The sequence below is a fragment of the Pelophylax lessonae genome (genome assembly GCF_965119305.1).
Source record: "Pelophylax lessonae genome assembly, chromosome: 1".
NCBI classification, from domain to species: Eukaryota; Metazoa; Chordata; class Amphibia; order Anura; family Ranidae; genus Pelophylax; species Pelophylax lessonae.
In genome coordinates, this window is record NC_138768.1 from 113,532,303 (window position 1) to 113,548,515 (window position 16,213).

The window sequence follows — 16,213 nt, forward strand, 5'->3', positions numbered from 1 at the left end:
AGTCTACAATTTTGGTGAATTCCAGCCAGGTCCGTTCATTATGATCGTTAGAGGGGTACTCTACAACATCTGAGGTCCTCACACTGTACCTTGCAAATTATCCAGCCTACAAGGTATGCTGGTATTCGCAGGGTCCAAGTGTTCATGATTGAATGGTATGTTATAACATGCATGGGTGCCTAATTGTTGATTTTAATTTTTGTTGTTTTTGTAGCACCATGGTTCACAACCTTATTGTCTGTTTCTGTCTTGAATTTGCATTCCAAGGCATACGTGCCTAATAAATTTATACCTTTTAACAATAATAGACGTCTGTGGTGCCCTTAGTTGGCGGTTGGGATTGTGAGTAACAGCTCTCATCTGTATTCTCATGGTCTCCCAACCTCTTGTCCTTTTTGTTTTGATACTTATGCTTATATGCCAACGGTCACCATTCAGATCAGGGTAACCCATTGAGGTCTGTTATCTATTATTGATGTGGTGTCCACTATAGTTCAGTGAACCCCCCTGAGCCCTCTATAGAACACTATTTTTTGCTTTTTCTTATGTAGTTAGAGAGAGGCCCTGTCTCTCTGGCCCTGAGGAAGCCTTGTGCTCCATCTGAGACCCTAACGTCATCTACTGATACAAGTTATCAGCACTCCCTTGTTGGGAAGTATTTCTACAATGCGATTCTATATGTTTGTAATTTTATATTATGTTTGACATGGGTAACCATTCCTATGCATTGTTTTAATTCTAACATGTATAATAAAACTACATTTTAGTTCACTTTGTGTTGTTGTTGATCCTTCTCCTCCCATTGGCCCGTAAAGCCCAATCTTTTCTATATTTTGGTGTTATATATTACTCAGGGGTATGGACCCCCTTACATGGTATTTTTGTGTTTATAGGCCCCGTAAGAGGAAGGCGCTTGTGAGAATTTGTGTTGAGCTGTGCTGTTCCAGACTGGGTTGAGTTGAAGAGTGCAGTTTAGCTAAGGAAGAGTCTGTTTAGCAGAACATCCCACTTGGGAGGCTGCTCCAGGGAGACCTTTTCAACTGGTGGAGTGCATGAGTCGCATGCTCCAATGTCACATCTCAAGTTAAAGGTGGCTCCATCCCAAGACAGAACAACCATTGCCTCTTTGGATTGTCGCTAATAGACTGGTGAGAGGGTCGCTGGCCCACTCATCATTGCTACTAGTTACAATCAGTTTTTGTTACTGGCCAGGCTTGTTAGGGGTAAAAACCTTCTTCAACATTAGCCCATATTAGAGACAAGTACACTGCTGCCTTTTATTGCTGCAACCTGCCATCCCTTGTTTGTCATTGAGATTACTGCCTGCAAGTTGCTGAACCGAGTTACCCTTTGTTACCTACAAGGCAGACTTTTTTCCCTGCAGCTGCACCCAGGTTTGCTTAGGCCATTTGAGGAAGGAGCTTTTGCCACCCAAATTCAAACTCAACTTTTAAAGTGAACTACGGCCAGTGAGCTAGCCAGTTTAATCTCTTGATATCAATTCACGTCTTACTTGGGGAGTGAAGAAATGTCATCAGCACACCAAGGATTCCACAAAGCTTCATTCCGTGGTCACATAGTAGATATGTAGCAGCATTTCGGAGCCATGCAGGGGTCCTTCATCATGCTTGATGAAGGGGCCTTATGTGGCTCCAAAACATGAATGGGCCCTATGGGCTCTGAAAAATTGCTACATACTGTATCTACTATGTGACCACAGAATAAAGCTTTGGACCCTTTTGTGGAATCCTTGGTGTGCTGATGACATTTCTTCACTTTGAGTATTCTCCGTTCCCAACCTATGGTCATTACAGCACCCAGCATCACTAAACTGCCGGTTACCTTGAATGTGTGCGAGGGGAATATTGCGTTTCAATTTTACTTGAGGAGTGATCTCCCAGAAGGAGGGCTATTTATTTATACCTTCAGTCATGTAGAACAGGTGGCCACACTTTACTTTAAGGGCCCAATCACACCAGATACTGCAAATAACTGTGCATTTTTTACTACATTTGTACATGCATTTGAAGCGCGCTTGAGCGCTGCATTTTTTTAGGCAGTGGCAGTGCATTTTTCTATATAAGTTTTTTGGCTTTCTTGTATTTCCTTTGAGGTCACTTCCTTCCTCTTATTCTTAGTGTTTGGAGAGAAGTATTAATGTGAGCTCTTGTTGACAGAATTCTGGTGCTGGCCATTGCCATTTTGATAGGACGTACTCGTAGGAGGCGTTGTTACTGGGTTCATCTACTACTGATAAAAAGAGATACCAAGGGGCTAGTCTGGACCCTCTACAATTAACTTAGTTTACATCCAGACATCCAGACAATTTTTTTTTTAAGCAGCAAATTATTTTTGTGGTCTCTTTTTTTGTCTGTAATAAAGTAAAAAAAACAAAAAAAGAAAAAACAAAAAAAAATAAATAAAAAAAAAATATATATATATATATATATATATATATATATATATATACACAGTAAAACCTTGGTTTGAGAGTAACTTGGTTTGAGAGCGCTTTGCAAGACAAGCAAATTTTTTAAATAAATTTTGACTTGATATACAAGCAATGTCTTGATATACAAGTAGCGTCATGTATAAAAAAAGAAGAGAGGAGCCTTTAAAGTGTAGCAATATGGTTACATTTAATGAAGGTTCAATATTTAGCAACTCACATGGTTGCTGATTAAAACAGGCACATCTAAGTATGCAGGCATCTGGGGTAAAGCTGTCCACATAGACCATCTTCTGTGCACAGCCATCTTCATCATCCCTTCCCCGCTGCACTCCACGAGTGATTCAAAGCCTCACTTTCAGATCACTCTACTGCAGGCTATTCTTCCCGGTCACGATTGCAAAGTGACAGTGGTGAGAGCCGGTGGTTCAGAAGATGGTCTATGTGGACAGCTTTACCCTGGATGCCTGCATACTTAGGTGTGCCTATTTTAATCATCAACCATGTGAGTTGCTAAATGTTGAACCTTCATTAAATGTAACCATATTGCTACACTTAGAGGCGCCTCTCATCTCTCTTATATTCTGTAGCTCTGCTAGATTTTGCTTCTAATCCCCTTGGGAAGGCTGCATATTGTGGATGGACATTTTATGGTTACACAACCTATCACATTGCTAGAATCTTTGTATATAGACTATAAACTGAAGGACTTGTGGAATGAATCATCTGAGTTTCCTTTATTTCTTATTGGGAAATTTGCTTTGATATAAGAGTGCTTTGGATTACAAGCATGTTTGCAGAACGAATTATGCTCGCAATCCAAGGTTTTACTGTATATATATATATATATATATATATATATATATATATATACACCGTATTTTCCAGTGTATAAGACGACCCCCCTAATTTTCATCTACCGGTGATACTTATACTTAGGTTACCTTGGAGATATTATACTTGGCTTATACGCCAGAAAATACAGTATATATATATATATATATATATATATATATAGTGAGAGTTCCTGCCTCTGGAAAATAGGTTTAAAAAAAGACACAGGGTTTGCAAATGCAGGACTAAGAAGCATTTATTTTGAGCAGAGAGGACTGCTCTAGCAGCTTTCTCTGGATTTTGGTATTTCTGGATGAGGCCCAGTAGTTTGGATATTTTTAAGAGTCATAGGCAGGATGGAATCTCCAACCCTGTGTCCAGGTGTAGTGGGCATCCAGCAGGGTGTATTCCCAGGTGCAGGGGCCAGTGAGTCCAGGGGGGCTGTAGACAATCTGGAAGTCCCCAGTGGGTACAAGCTGGAGGTACTGGGAAAACCATTTCAACAGGCCATGTGGGCCCAAACAGCAAAGTGATGTGACCTATGTCTGAGAAAGAGCCTGAATAGAAAGTAGTCTGGGAGACCAAAACAAGCGGAGAAACTGCTGACAGGGAGCCAGGTGGCTCTGTATTTTTTATTTGTGTTTGCTATCTACATTTGAAACCCCTGCATGGGAATACCTGGATAGACTTCTATTTTATTTTCTCCCAATAAAAAGTGGACTTCCAGGCCCTTAACTATAATGCTGGTGTGACATGGACTCACTGTACTAAAAAATCTACCACGGAGCTAAATCTCCCCCATACCACAATATATACATATATATCTATATATACAGTATCTATCTATCTATCTATCTATCTATCTATCTATCTATCTATCTATCTATCTATCTATCTATCTATCTATCTATCTATATGTATGTAGATAGATAGATAGATAGATAGATAGATAGATAGATAGATAGATAGATAGATAGATGATATATATATATATATATAGATATAAATATATGTAATTAAAAAATGTCTGCAATATTACATATGCTGCAGCTGATGAATGGAGAAAATACATTTTGAACAGGCTTAATTTCTGGGCCTAATTCCTGCAGGCACCTACACCCCAATGTTAAAAAAATATGTGGTCACTGCAGTCTTTTTTGGAACACTTCATTTGTAGCGCATTCCCTGCATTTGTAGTGCACAAAAATGCAGCATGCTCTACTTTTTTTAACTGTACTGATCTGCACTGCAATGATGTGAACTATGCATGTAGTATTACCTTGATTTTTGGCTGTCTGTGCAGTTAGAGTGCAGTTCAAAATGCATCCAACTGCATTCGGTGTGAAAAGGCCCTAATTCCAGTCTTGGTCCCATTGCTCTGTGTTTCAATGGCCAAAATTAAGTAAACCCATCTGGTGACTTGTAAATACTAACGGAAAGACATTGAGCTGTCCAATACAATTGCTTTTTTTAATAATAACATTAATGCTTTCATATTGTTTTACTAATTGTTTTGTTGCATCTCATTGCTGCTGATCTGGGGATAACAGAGACTTGGTTTGACAGCTCTCAGGACTGGATGGCGACCATTCAGGGGTATTCCCTTTATCGCAGAGATAGAGAAGGTAAAAAAGGGGGAGGGGTATGTCTGTATATTAAGAACAGTATACAGATAAATATGAGGGATTAATAATGGAGCTAAGGACGAGGCAGAATCCCTATGGGTAGAGCTTCAAAGGGAAGGCACGGTGGGGAAGGTAATATTGGGCGTATGCTATAGGCCCCCCAACCAGAGGGAGGAGGGGGAGGCGGACCTCATTTTACAGATAGAATTGGCAGCAAGGATGGGAAATGTCATTATAATGGGGGACTTTAATTATCCTGATATAGACTGGGCAGAAGGAACCGCACACTCAGCCAAGTCTAGGCAGTTCCTAAATGTTTTGCAGGACAATTTCATGGGTCAGATGGTGAATGCACTGACAAGAAACAATGCGGTACTTGACCTACTGATTACCAACAATACAGACCTGCTCACGGATATAGATAGATATAGAAATACGGGGCAACTTAGGAAACAGTGACCATAGGTCAATAAGTTTCAGTATTAATTACAGTAATAGGAAGCAGAGGAGTAATATAAGGACGCTGAATTTCAAAAGAGCCAATTTCCCAAAACTGCGCTCGCTGCTAGAAAATATCAATTGGGATAGAACCCTGGGAACAAAGAACACGAAGGAAAAATGGGAGTGCTTCAAAAGCATACTTAACAAGGGGATTGACCAGTGCATTCCAAAGGGAAATAAATTTAAAAGGGCCAAACTAAACCCTGGGTGGCTAAACTCCAACATAAAAATGCATATTAGTGCTAAAGAAAAGGCCTTCAAAAAATACAAGACTGAGGGGTCATTGGCAGCATTTAAGCATTACAAAGAGTGTAATAAGAAATGTAAAAACGAAATCAGGGCGGCTAAAATAGAACACGAGAGACATATAGCGGAGGAGAGTAAAAAGAACCCCAAGAAGTATATAAACAGTAAGAAAGCGAGGCCAGAACACATTGGCCCCATAAAAGATGACAAAGGAAATATGGCCACTGAGGACAGAGAAAAGGCGGTAGTGTTAAATAATTTCTTCTCTTCAGTCTTCACAAAAGAATCGGGGGGCTACATGAACCTAGCTTGTAAGGCCCAACTAAACAACACACCTCAGTAAATACCGCCATGGCTAACAGAAGATAGACTTAAAACTAAACTAGAGAAACTTAACATAAATAAATGACCGGGACCGGATGGCTTGCACCTAAGGGTTCTTAAAGAGCTCAGCCAGGTGATTGCCAGACCGTTATTCTTGATCTTTAAGGATAGTTTACAGACGGGTATGGTGCCAGCTGATTGGAAAAAAGCCAATGTGGTACCAATATTTAAAAAGGGGCCGAGATGTATCCCGGGTAACTATAGGCCGGTCAGCCTAACATCTGTAGTCTGCAAGATTTTGGAGGGGATGTTAAGGGACCACATACAAGACTTTAGTAATGAAAACTGTATTATTAGTAGTAATCAGCATGGATTCATGAAAAATCGTTCTTGCCAAACCAATCTATTAACCTTCTACGATGAAGTGAGCTGCCACCTAGATAAAGGAAAGCCTGTGGATGTGGTGTATCTGGACTTTGCAAAGGCCTTTGACACCGCTCCCCACAAATGCTTACTGTACAAACTAAGGAAGGTAGGTATGGACCGTAAGGTGAGTACCTGGATAGAGAACTGGCTCCAGGGGAGAGTCCAGAGGGTGATGATTAATGAGGAGTACTTGGATTGGGCGGGTGTGGAAAGTGGGGTCCCCCAGGGTTCTGTCCTGGGACCAATCCTGTTTAATTTATTCATAAATGATCTAGAGGAGGGGATATCTAGTACAATCTAAGTATTTGCGGATGATACTAAACTAAGCTTGCCAATATCTTCTATGCAGGATGTGGAAACCGTACAAGCGGACCTGAACGAAATAACGGGGTAGGCAACTACATGGCAGATGAGGTTTAATGTTGAAAAATGTAAAGTAATCTACTTGGGGGCCAGAAACCAGAAAGCAAGCTACTCACTAGGGGGGGGGGGAAACCTCTGGGTGAGTCTAGGATGGAAAAAGACTTGGGGGTACTGGTAGACAACAGGCTTGGCAGTGGCATGCAATGCCAAGCCGCTGCAAGCAAAGCCAACAGAATACTGGGATGTATAAAAAAGGGGATTCACTTCAGAAATAAAGAGATTATTCTCCCGCTCTACAAGATTCTGGTCCGGCCACATCTGGAGTATGCTGTCCAGTTCTGGGCACCGGTCCTCAGGAAGGATGTGCTGGAATTGGAAAGAGTCCAGAGAAGGGCAACAAAAATAATTAGGGGAATGGAGGACATCAGCTATGAGGAAAGACTACAAGCACTGAACCTATTCTCTCTGGAGAAGAGACGATTGAGGGGGGATATGATATCAATGTACAAATACTGTACTGGCGACCCTAGCATAAGGAACAAACTATTCAGAGAAAGGAGATACAATAAGACACGTGGCCACTCACTAAAACTAGAGGAAAGGCGGTTTAACTTTAAAATGCGTAAGGGGTTCTTCACTGTAAGAGCGGTAAGGATGTTGAATTCTCTTCCACAAGCAGTCGTATCAGCAGGGAGCATTGATAGTTTCAAAAAATTATTAGATGGGCACCTTAGAGACCACAACATACAGGGGTATACAATGTACGGTTAAAAGCTAACACACACTCACATCATAGGTTGAACTGGATGGACTGATGTCTTTTTTCAACCTCACTAACTATGTAACTATGTAACTATGTAATCTACTACAGCCTCTTCTTCCCTCCATGCATGCCCACCAGCTATGTGACCTTACCTGTGTGATGTGTGTTAAAAACAGCCACTTGTTGTCTCCATCAATAACACACGTGACAACCCAGGAGAACAAATGGGAGATAGGGACAGAGGGCTGTCACCCTATAAAAGGAAGTGCCTGAACAAGGAGCTTTATGGCAGGATCACCACAACTTATTTTATTGAAAGCTAAAGATTTAAAAATATGAAAAAATACTTTTCAAATATCATTGATTACATATTAATTACAATAACATATTAATAAAGCTCATATGCGATATTAATCACTGGGTTTATATTCTGTATACTTTAAGCACATTAGTCCATATACAGCACAATTTGCCACGATTTAACTCCTCATCCTGAATAAAAACATTTCTTATTGATTTGTTAAGTTTCTTTATTGGTTTAAAAATGTTCATGTGATATTGGATTTAGACATGTTGGGACACATGCCTGTACTTAGCTGCTCAAGAACTTATACACAAGGATTTTATTGAGTAAGGAGAACCAGACCTGGTACTCAGAGCCAAGAATCAGTGTCAGGTATAGGCCAATGTCAGCAGAGGAAAAGATCAGTTTATAAAACAAAATCAATATTCAGTAGGTAGGGTCAGGCAAAGGACAGGCAAAGAACCAAATCACAACTAATAATAAAGAAGTCAAATTCCGAGGCAGGGGTCAGGTTCAGTGGCAAGCAGACAAGGTCAGGATAAGGCTAATTAAAAAAAATAATTATAATAATAACAAAAATAAATAAAAATTGCGGGATGAAGTTGTTTGGCTGAACAAATATTTTTTTATAGATTGTAGGAATTAGATGATAGATTTTATTTATTTATTTATTTATTTATTTTTTACAGCATTTTCCACACAGCTTCAAATGTATATTGCAAGATGTCTTTTGGTTAGCCTTTAAATTGTATAGTTTACATGTCTGTATTTGTAAAACAGTAAGGCTGCATTCACACTTGAGCGTAGCGTTTTTTACCGCGATTTTACCGCGATTTTACCGCGATTTTTTCAGGCGTTTTTCATTGACATCTATCAAAAACGCTGGTAATCAGCCCAAAAAGAAGCTCATGTACTTTTTTCAGCTACAGGCGTTTTGCAAAACGCTCAGATGTGAACAGGGGCCATTTAAATGAATGGGGTTTTACTTGTTGGGCGTTTTGGAAGCGTTTCTTTTGAGCGTTTTTGGAGCTGAAAACGCCCAGGTGTGAATGGAGCCTTAAAGAAAAACATAATTGCCACAGCAAAATGTATGCTTTGAGTGTACACTGTTGATAAGACTTTGAAAAATTTACAGTTCCATAAAACACCACAAACAGCTTTTAGGCACCTCTCACAAATGTTATTTAACCACATTCCCCCTGAGAGCCGGTTCACACTACTGCGACCAGAAAGTCGCCTCATAAGGGGCGACTTGTTAGCGCGACTTCACCGCGACTTAGCGCGACTTCACCGCGATTTCAGCGTGACTTATATGATAGACAAATTGTACGACTTTGTATTTGGCCAATCAGAATATGATGTGTTCCTCATTGCCTCATTGCCCACCAAAAAAAAGTTATTAAAAATTGTCGTTTTTGATAGAGAGCCAATTATTGAAAAAATTATAAAAAAAAAAAATGAGATTTCTTTGGATTATAGTCTGGGGGGTCTAAAAAGTGTACCTGTGAAGTTTCAGCTTTGTAGCATGTCCAGAACCAGAAAAAAAAAGATACTTTTTCTTAGAATTTTTATTAGCGCAGGGATGGGGTTCTGCTCCTGTCACACCTGAGCGTTTTTGTTTCTGGCGTTTATTGGGCATTTTTTGGGCATCTTTGGAGGCAGGCATGACATCTGAACTTCTGTATAGGGGTAAATATATACACACACACATATATATATACACATACACACATATAGGTGTGAAAGGAGGGTAACACCATCCCTGCAAATAATTTCAGTAGCGCAGGGATAGGGTTCCGCTCCTTTCACACCTATATGTGTGTATGTGTATATATACAGTACATGTTGGCATTCATTCATGGTTCCCTCAATGAACTGTAGCCCCCCAGTGCCGGCAGCACTCATGCAGCCCCAGACCATGACACCCCCCAGCACCATGCTTGAAAGTAGGCAAGTCACACTTGTCTTTGTACTCCTCACCTGGTTGCCACCACACACGCTTGACACCATCTGAACCAAGCAAGTTTTTTTTGGTCTCATCAGATCACAGGACATGGTTCCAGTAATCCATGTCCTTAGTCTGCTTGTCTCCAGCAAACTGTTTGCGGGCTTTCTTGTGCATCATCTTCAGAAGAGGCTTCCTTCTTCTGGGATAACAGCCATGCAGACCAATTTGATGCAGTGTGCCGCATATTGTCTGAGCACTGACAGGCTCACTCCCCACTCCTTTAACTTCTGCCGCAATGCTGGCATCACTCATACATCTACTTCCCAAAGACAACCTCTGGATATGACGCTGAGCACCCGCACTCAGCTTCTTTGGTCGACCATGGCGAGGCCTGTTCTGAGTGGAACCTGTCCTGTTAAACCCCTGTATAGCCTTGGCCACCGTGCTGCAGCTCAGTTTCAGTGTCTTGGCAATCTTCTTATAGCCTAGGACATCTTTATGTAGCGCAACAATTCTTTTTTACAGATCCTCAGAGAGTTCTTTGTCATGAGAAGCCACGTTGAACTTCCAGTGACCAATATGAGAGAGTGATAACACCAAATTTAACACACCTGCTCCCCATTCACACCTGAGACCTTGTAACACTAATGAGTCACATGACACCGGGGAGGGAAATGGCTAATTGGGCCCAATTTGGACATTTTTACTCAGGGGTGTACTCACTTTTGTTGCCAGCGGTTTATCCATTAATGGCTGTGTGTTGAGTTATTTTCAGGGGACAGCAGATTTACACTGTTATACAAGCTGTACACTCACTTCTTTCCATTGTCGCAAAGTGTCATTTCTTCAGTGTTGTCACATGAAAAGGTATAATAAAATATTTACAAAAAATGAGGGGTGTACTTACTTTTGTGAGATACTGTATATATATATATATATATATATATATATATATATGAAACACATCTAGGATAGGGTTTGGTATAGCTGAAGGGAATCCCCTTCCATTTGTTTACAAACTAGAAAAGTGCACATTTTCCGTTATTCAAAAATTCGGATGTATCCGAATTTCTGAATTACAATAGTAACTAATTTAAATGAATCCGAAACAACTTAACAAAACTTTGGGCGAAATTAGAATTCAAATAGTTTTGAATTCAATTTGTATAGTTTTTGAATTCAAAAAGTTTTCTAATCAAATTCAAATTTCTGAAAATAGAATAGAAAATAAAGGAATAAAAAAGAAAAGAAAAGAATAGCAAAGAATAGAGTAAAACAACACAGAATACAAAATAAAAGAATAGAAAAAAAAATAGAATAGAAAACAAAGGAATATAATAGAACATAAAAGAATATAATAGAAAAGAATAGAGCAAAACATAACAAAATAGAATTGAAATTAAAAAATAGAATAAAAAATAATATAATTATCTTCTGAAATTCGAATAGAAAAAATTTGAATCCAAATAAAAAAGAAAAAAAATAGAAGAGAAAATAAAAGAATAGAATAGAAAAAAACAATAGAATAACATGGAACAGAAAGAATATAACCGTCTTCCAATAATTCAAATTTTGAACAGATTAAAATCGATTTAGAATGGAATGTGATTCAAATGCAATTCAAATGGAATTTGATTCAAATTTGAATGCAATTCAAATCTATTTGAATTTTCCAAATTCAGAAAATTATTATTTTTTCGTTCTGCACAGGTCTATTACAAACAGACGTAAGCTGCCTGGAGGTATTATTTTAGTTAAGAGTATCCTCCAGTCAAGTTATTTAAACTTATTTCCTTTAAAGCATGATCGCTTTTCCCTGCCAAACATTTTTTATAACTTTCTTTTTTTTGTACACATTCCCCAGGGTGGTGCCCTACTCTCATGTCATTGGTTTTACAATACCTTGCCTATTAGTCTAGACTAGAGAATGGCCATGAATTTCTTTTTAACATTCAGCTTCCATTGACCTCCATAGGATTGGGACTTCAGTAAAGTTTACCGTATCCACCTTGAACTACACACAGGTACATTCAGCTCAACCCCAGTGCCTACTACACAGGAAGGGAGTTGTTTTTTTTTTTTCATGATAAGGATACTTTAATATAACGATGCGATGCATTATTCTATGAGTCCAAGTTACACCTGTTGATTACAATATAAGTATATTAAAATATGTTTCCCAAGTGACCACTTAGCAAATGAGTCTGTGCATGCCAGTGATTAGAATAAAAATGCACAGTTTACAAACATTGCCACTTTGCCAAGGTTTTAACACAACAAGCAAATACATACAGTAGTGAGGAAGAACAGTGGGAATAAAATTCCAGAGTTTGTTAAGATCAAATAACTTTCATTCTTTCACATCTACTGCCAAGAAAAATTCTGTGTCCATTAGAATTAAGAACATGGTCCTTTTAGCCTACAGAGATCCAAAGAATACATTATGAGAATAAAAAAAAGCATACAATTCTCCTTGGAAACAAATACTGTGATAAACTATAAACAATACTAAATTGTAATCAGTCCGGAACTCAGAATTAACTTGCAGTTACACATTTTTTAATTAACCACTTGAGCTCCAGAAGGGTTTGCCATCTTCCTGACCAGGTCATTTTTTGCGATACGGCACTGCGTAATTTAAGTGACAATTGCATGGTCGTGCGACACTGTACCCAAATAAAATTTTTGTCCTTTTTTCAAAAAAAAAAAGAGCTTTCTTCTGGTGGTATTTGATCACCTCTACTGTTAATTTTTTTTTTTTTTTGCACTCTAAACAAAATAAGACCGACAATTTGGAAAAAAGAACAATATATTTTACTTTCTGCTAAAAAAAAAAAAAAACATTTAAAAAATCGAATTTCTTTATAAATTCAGGTCAATATGTATTCTGCTACCAATTTTTGGTAAAAAAAAAAATACCAATAAGCGTATAATGACTAGTTTGCGCAAAGGTTATAGCGCCTACAAACTATGGGATATTTTTTTTTTTTTTTTACCAGTAATGGTGGCAATCAGCGACTTATAGCGGGACAGCAATATTACGGTGGACAGATCAGACACCTAACTGACACTTTTGACACTTTTTGGGACCCAGTGACACTATAACAGGGATCAGTGCTAACAAATATGCACTGTCACTGTACTAATGATACTAGCTGGGAAGGGGTTAACCTCATGGGCGATCAAAGGTTAAAATGTGTGCCTAGGTTGTGCTTACCCACTGCGGGGGAGGTGCTTTGACCAGGGGCAGGCAAAGATCAGTGTTCCTGCTTAGCAGGAACCAGTGTTACCAACTGCCAGGTTTTTTACTGGCAGCCAGTATAAAATGGGCACTTTTTCTCCTGCCAGTAAATGCAAGTGATAGGAAAAGGTTGCCAGTAAAAAATATGGTTGTGACGCTCGGCACGGAACTGCGCATGCACAGCTCTAGTTCAGAGCTGGCAGAGACCATCCAAGTGCCAGCTACAGTATGTTCTGGTGGGTCTGGTGGAGGCAGTGCATGAGCGTGTCCAGGGATATCCTGGTGCAAGGGAGCCAAGTGGAGCGGCCGGAGCCTCGTGTGCGGGTCTATGGAATAGGAGCAAGGCAAGCCGGGAACGGGACTGTCAGTGCTGTTTGGACTGGAGTGGCTTGAAGGTACCATCTGGTTTAGAGAGAGACTGTGACTGTGACTCAGCAGGGGACGTGTCATGTCGGTGAGGTGTCATCATTATCTGTGCTGCTGCACACTGCTGTCAGTGTCACTGTGAGAGTCAATTTCATGTAGGTGTGCTGCCCCATTTTAATTATTGCCCTACTGAGTTTTTTGTCTTAATATCTACCTTACATCACTTTGCTAATTGCATATTGTACTTGTTTGTAGCCTAAATACTGAAATTTGCACTTAAAACTGTAATTTTTGGAAATGCTAGTAAAAACATAGCTGTGCCAGCAAATTTTTGATGTCATGTCTGTAAATTTCAATCTGGTAGGTTGGCAACACTGGCAGGAACACGAATCAATACCTTCCCTACTGACAGAATTAGAATCTGTCTTGTGTCCATAGCAGTGCGTGCCCCTATGTGTTGCCTCAGCAGGCCCTCGTGACTACTATTATTTCATGATACGCTTTTGGCTACCTTCCTGGCGCCCTTGTTGGCCCCAGTGACACCTCTATAGGGAACGTGTATTCCATCAGCTCCAGAAGAAGCTTGAACATCAGGCGAAACATGTAGAGCATTTGGCTACATGAACCTGTTTCCTTGTGAAAATTGTACCCCACTGTTGAGGACGCTCTGCGTTACCCACTTCGGGTGCTGCCCGACTGTAGCGTATAGCGCCCTCACCCATGTCATTTTGTTACTACCTTTATTGTTATCTTGTCCACTCTTGTCACTTTGTATGTCCTAGTGGCAGGTTTTCTGTCACGGTGCCACCTGCATTTTGACCTACTGTCTCCGCCCCTCTGGGGATGGTTGATGTACCCTTTTTTTTGGGTTTTATGCTTATCAACAATAAAGTGTTGTTTTTTATGTATAGTGCCTTCAAAGTCCAATTTTTCCCCCGTTTTTCTCATTTCATTGTGTCCTGTGTAATCGGCGGCTGGCGGCAGACATCAAGTCCGCAGTACCTGCCGCTGGGCTCCCGCTGTGTCTAATCACAGAAGGTCATCGGCCGCATACGCTTCCTGTAGAGCCTACATCAGCAGAGTAACAGAAGCCCCTCCCAAAGATCGCTCCCTGCAGATGCCAGAGAACAGGGAGGGATCATGTAAACACACAACAGTGCTGTAGGAATTAGTTGCTTATTTATGAAAAAAAATTAAAAATACAGTTGCATGATATGATGATTCTCATGATTCTTGAGAAGAGGAGATTAAGGTGGGATATGATCAACATGTATAAACACATAAGGGGTCCATATAGTATAGTCCATACATAAGGAGTCTATATAGTGCACTTGGTGTTGAGTTATTCACTTTAAGGTCATCACAGAGGACAAGGGGGCACTCTTTAGATCTAGAGCAAAAGAGAAAAAAGGTTTCTTCTCCAAATACGAAAAGGCTTCTTCACAGTAAAAGCTGTGAAAATGTGGAATAGACTCCCTCCAGAGGTGGTTCTGGCCAGCTCAGTAGATTACTTTAAAAAAGGCCTGGATTATTTCCTGGGTGTACATATTATAACTGGGTACTAATATTTATAGGTAAAGTTGATTCAGGGAATATCCGATTTCCTCTCGGGGGATCAGGAAGGAATTTCTTTCCCCTGCTGGAGCAAATTGGATCATGCTTTGCTCGAGTGTTTCGCCTTCCTCTGAATTAACTGTGGGTATAGGATTGCGTATATTGGATTGTATGGTTGTGTTTTCTTTGTTGATTTTTGTTTTTTATTGGTTGAGCCAGGTGGACTTTTTTCAATCTCAATAACTATATGTACTATGTGAAATACTGTATATGATTGAAAAACGTCAAAAAAAAACACCTCTCTGTTTAGTATCACTTTAGGTTTTTCTTATAGGCTGTAACATGTGGATTGATTTTAATTACTCATATACAATTGTGTTTCTGGTATCTCTCCATGAATATACCAAAAAAAAAAAATTGGCTGCTGATATTGATTTCCTAAAAATTTATTTGATCAACTATTAATTTCATCATCCATATATCTATAACTCTTTCCCGCATCCTACATCTGTATGGAAATTGTAAAGCTCACACAGCCTGGTTTGTACAGAGTGGACTGAAGCAGTTTCCATGGAGTTTGAGTAACCTTGTCATAGAGTTATGTAACACATTACGTAATCTGTATTTACTGAGAATCTGAGTAAAGCAATCAAGGTAGGTAATTTATAAAAAATAAACAAGGTAGAACAAACAACAAGCTCTCATTAAATAGTTTGACCTTTAAACTAAAACATTATAGAAAAAAAAATGAAAAATAGAATTTCAGTACAATTGTTTTAAAGAAAACATAAACACAATAATTACTATAGTAACAGTTTCAATGAGAAAAAAACAGCCACCCGTAGGAGAATTAGATACTGTATATGTGTTGCAAGGATCTGAGCACAATTTTGAATTTTCTTACCCCTTCCCTGTTATGAACAATGTGATTTTTTGATTTACATTAAGGCAGTCCATGCATTTGAATAGGCTGCCCAACACTTCACAATGGATCTAAATTAGTGCAGGCTGCTTCTTTTGTTTTGCAGTGCACCACAACACAGGTGCAGTATGTTGTGAAGGTTTGTTAAATGAAAATAAAATAAAATGAAAGGTTGATTTCCTAATAATTAATTATTAAAATAAAATAAAATGAAATGTACCATAGTGCACTGACCCATGTAGCATGCTTTACCGTTAAAGGGGTTGTATGCCTAAAAAAAAAAAAAAGAAAAAATAGAAAGATCCTGTTCCTTTATTGCATGGTAAAACACATAGTGCCTGTGTGGT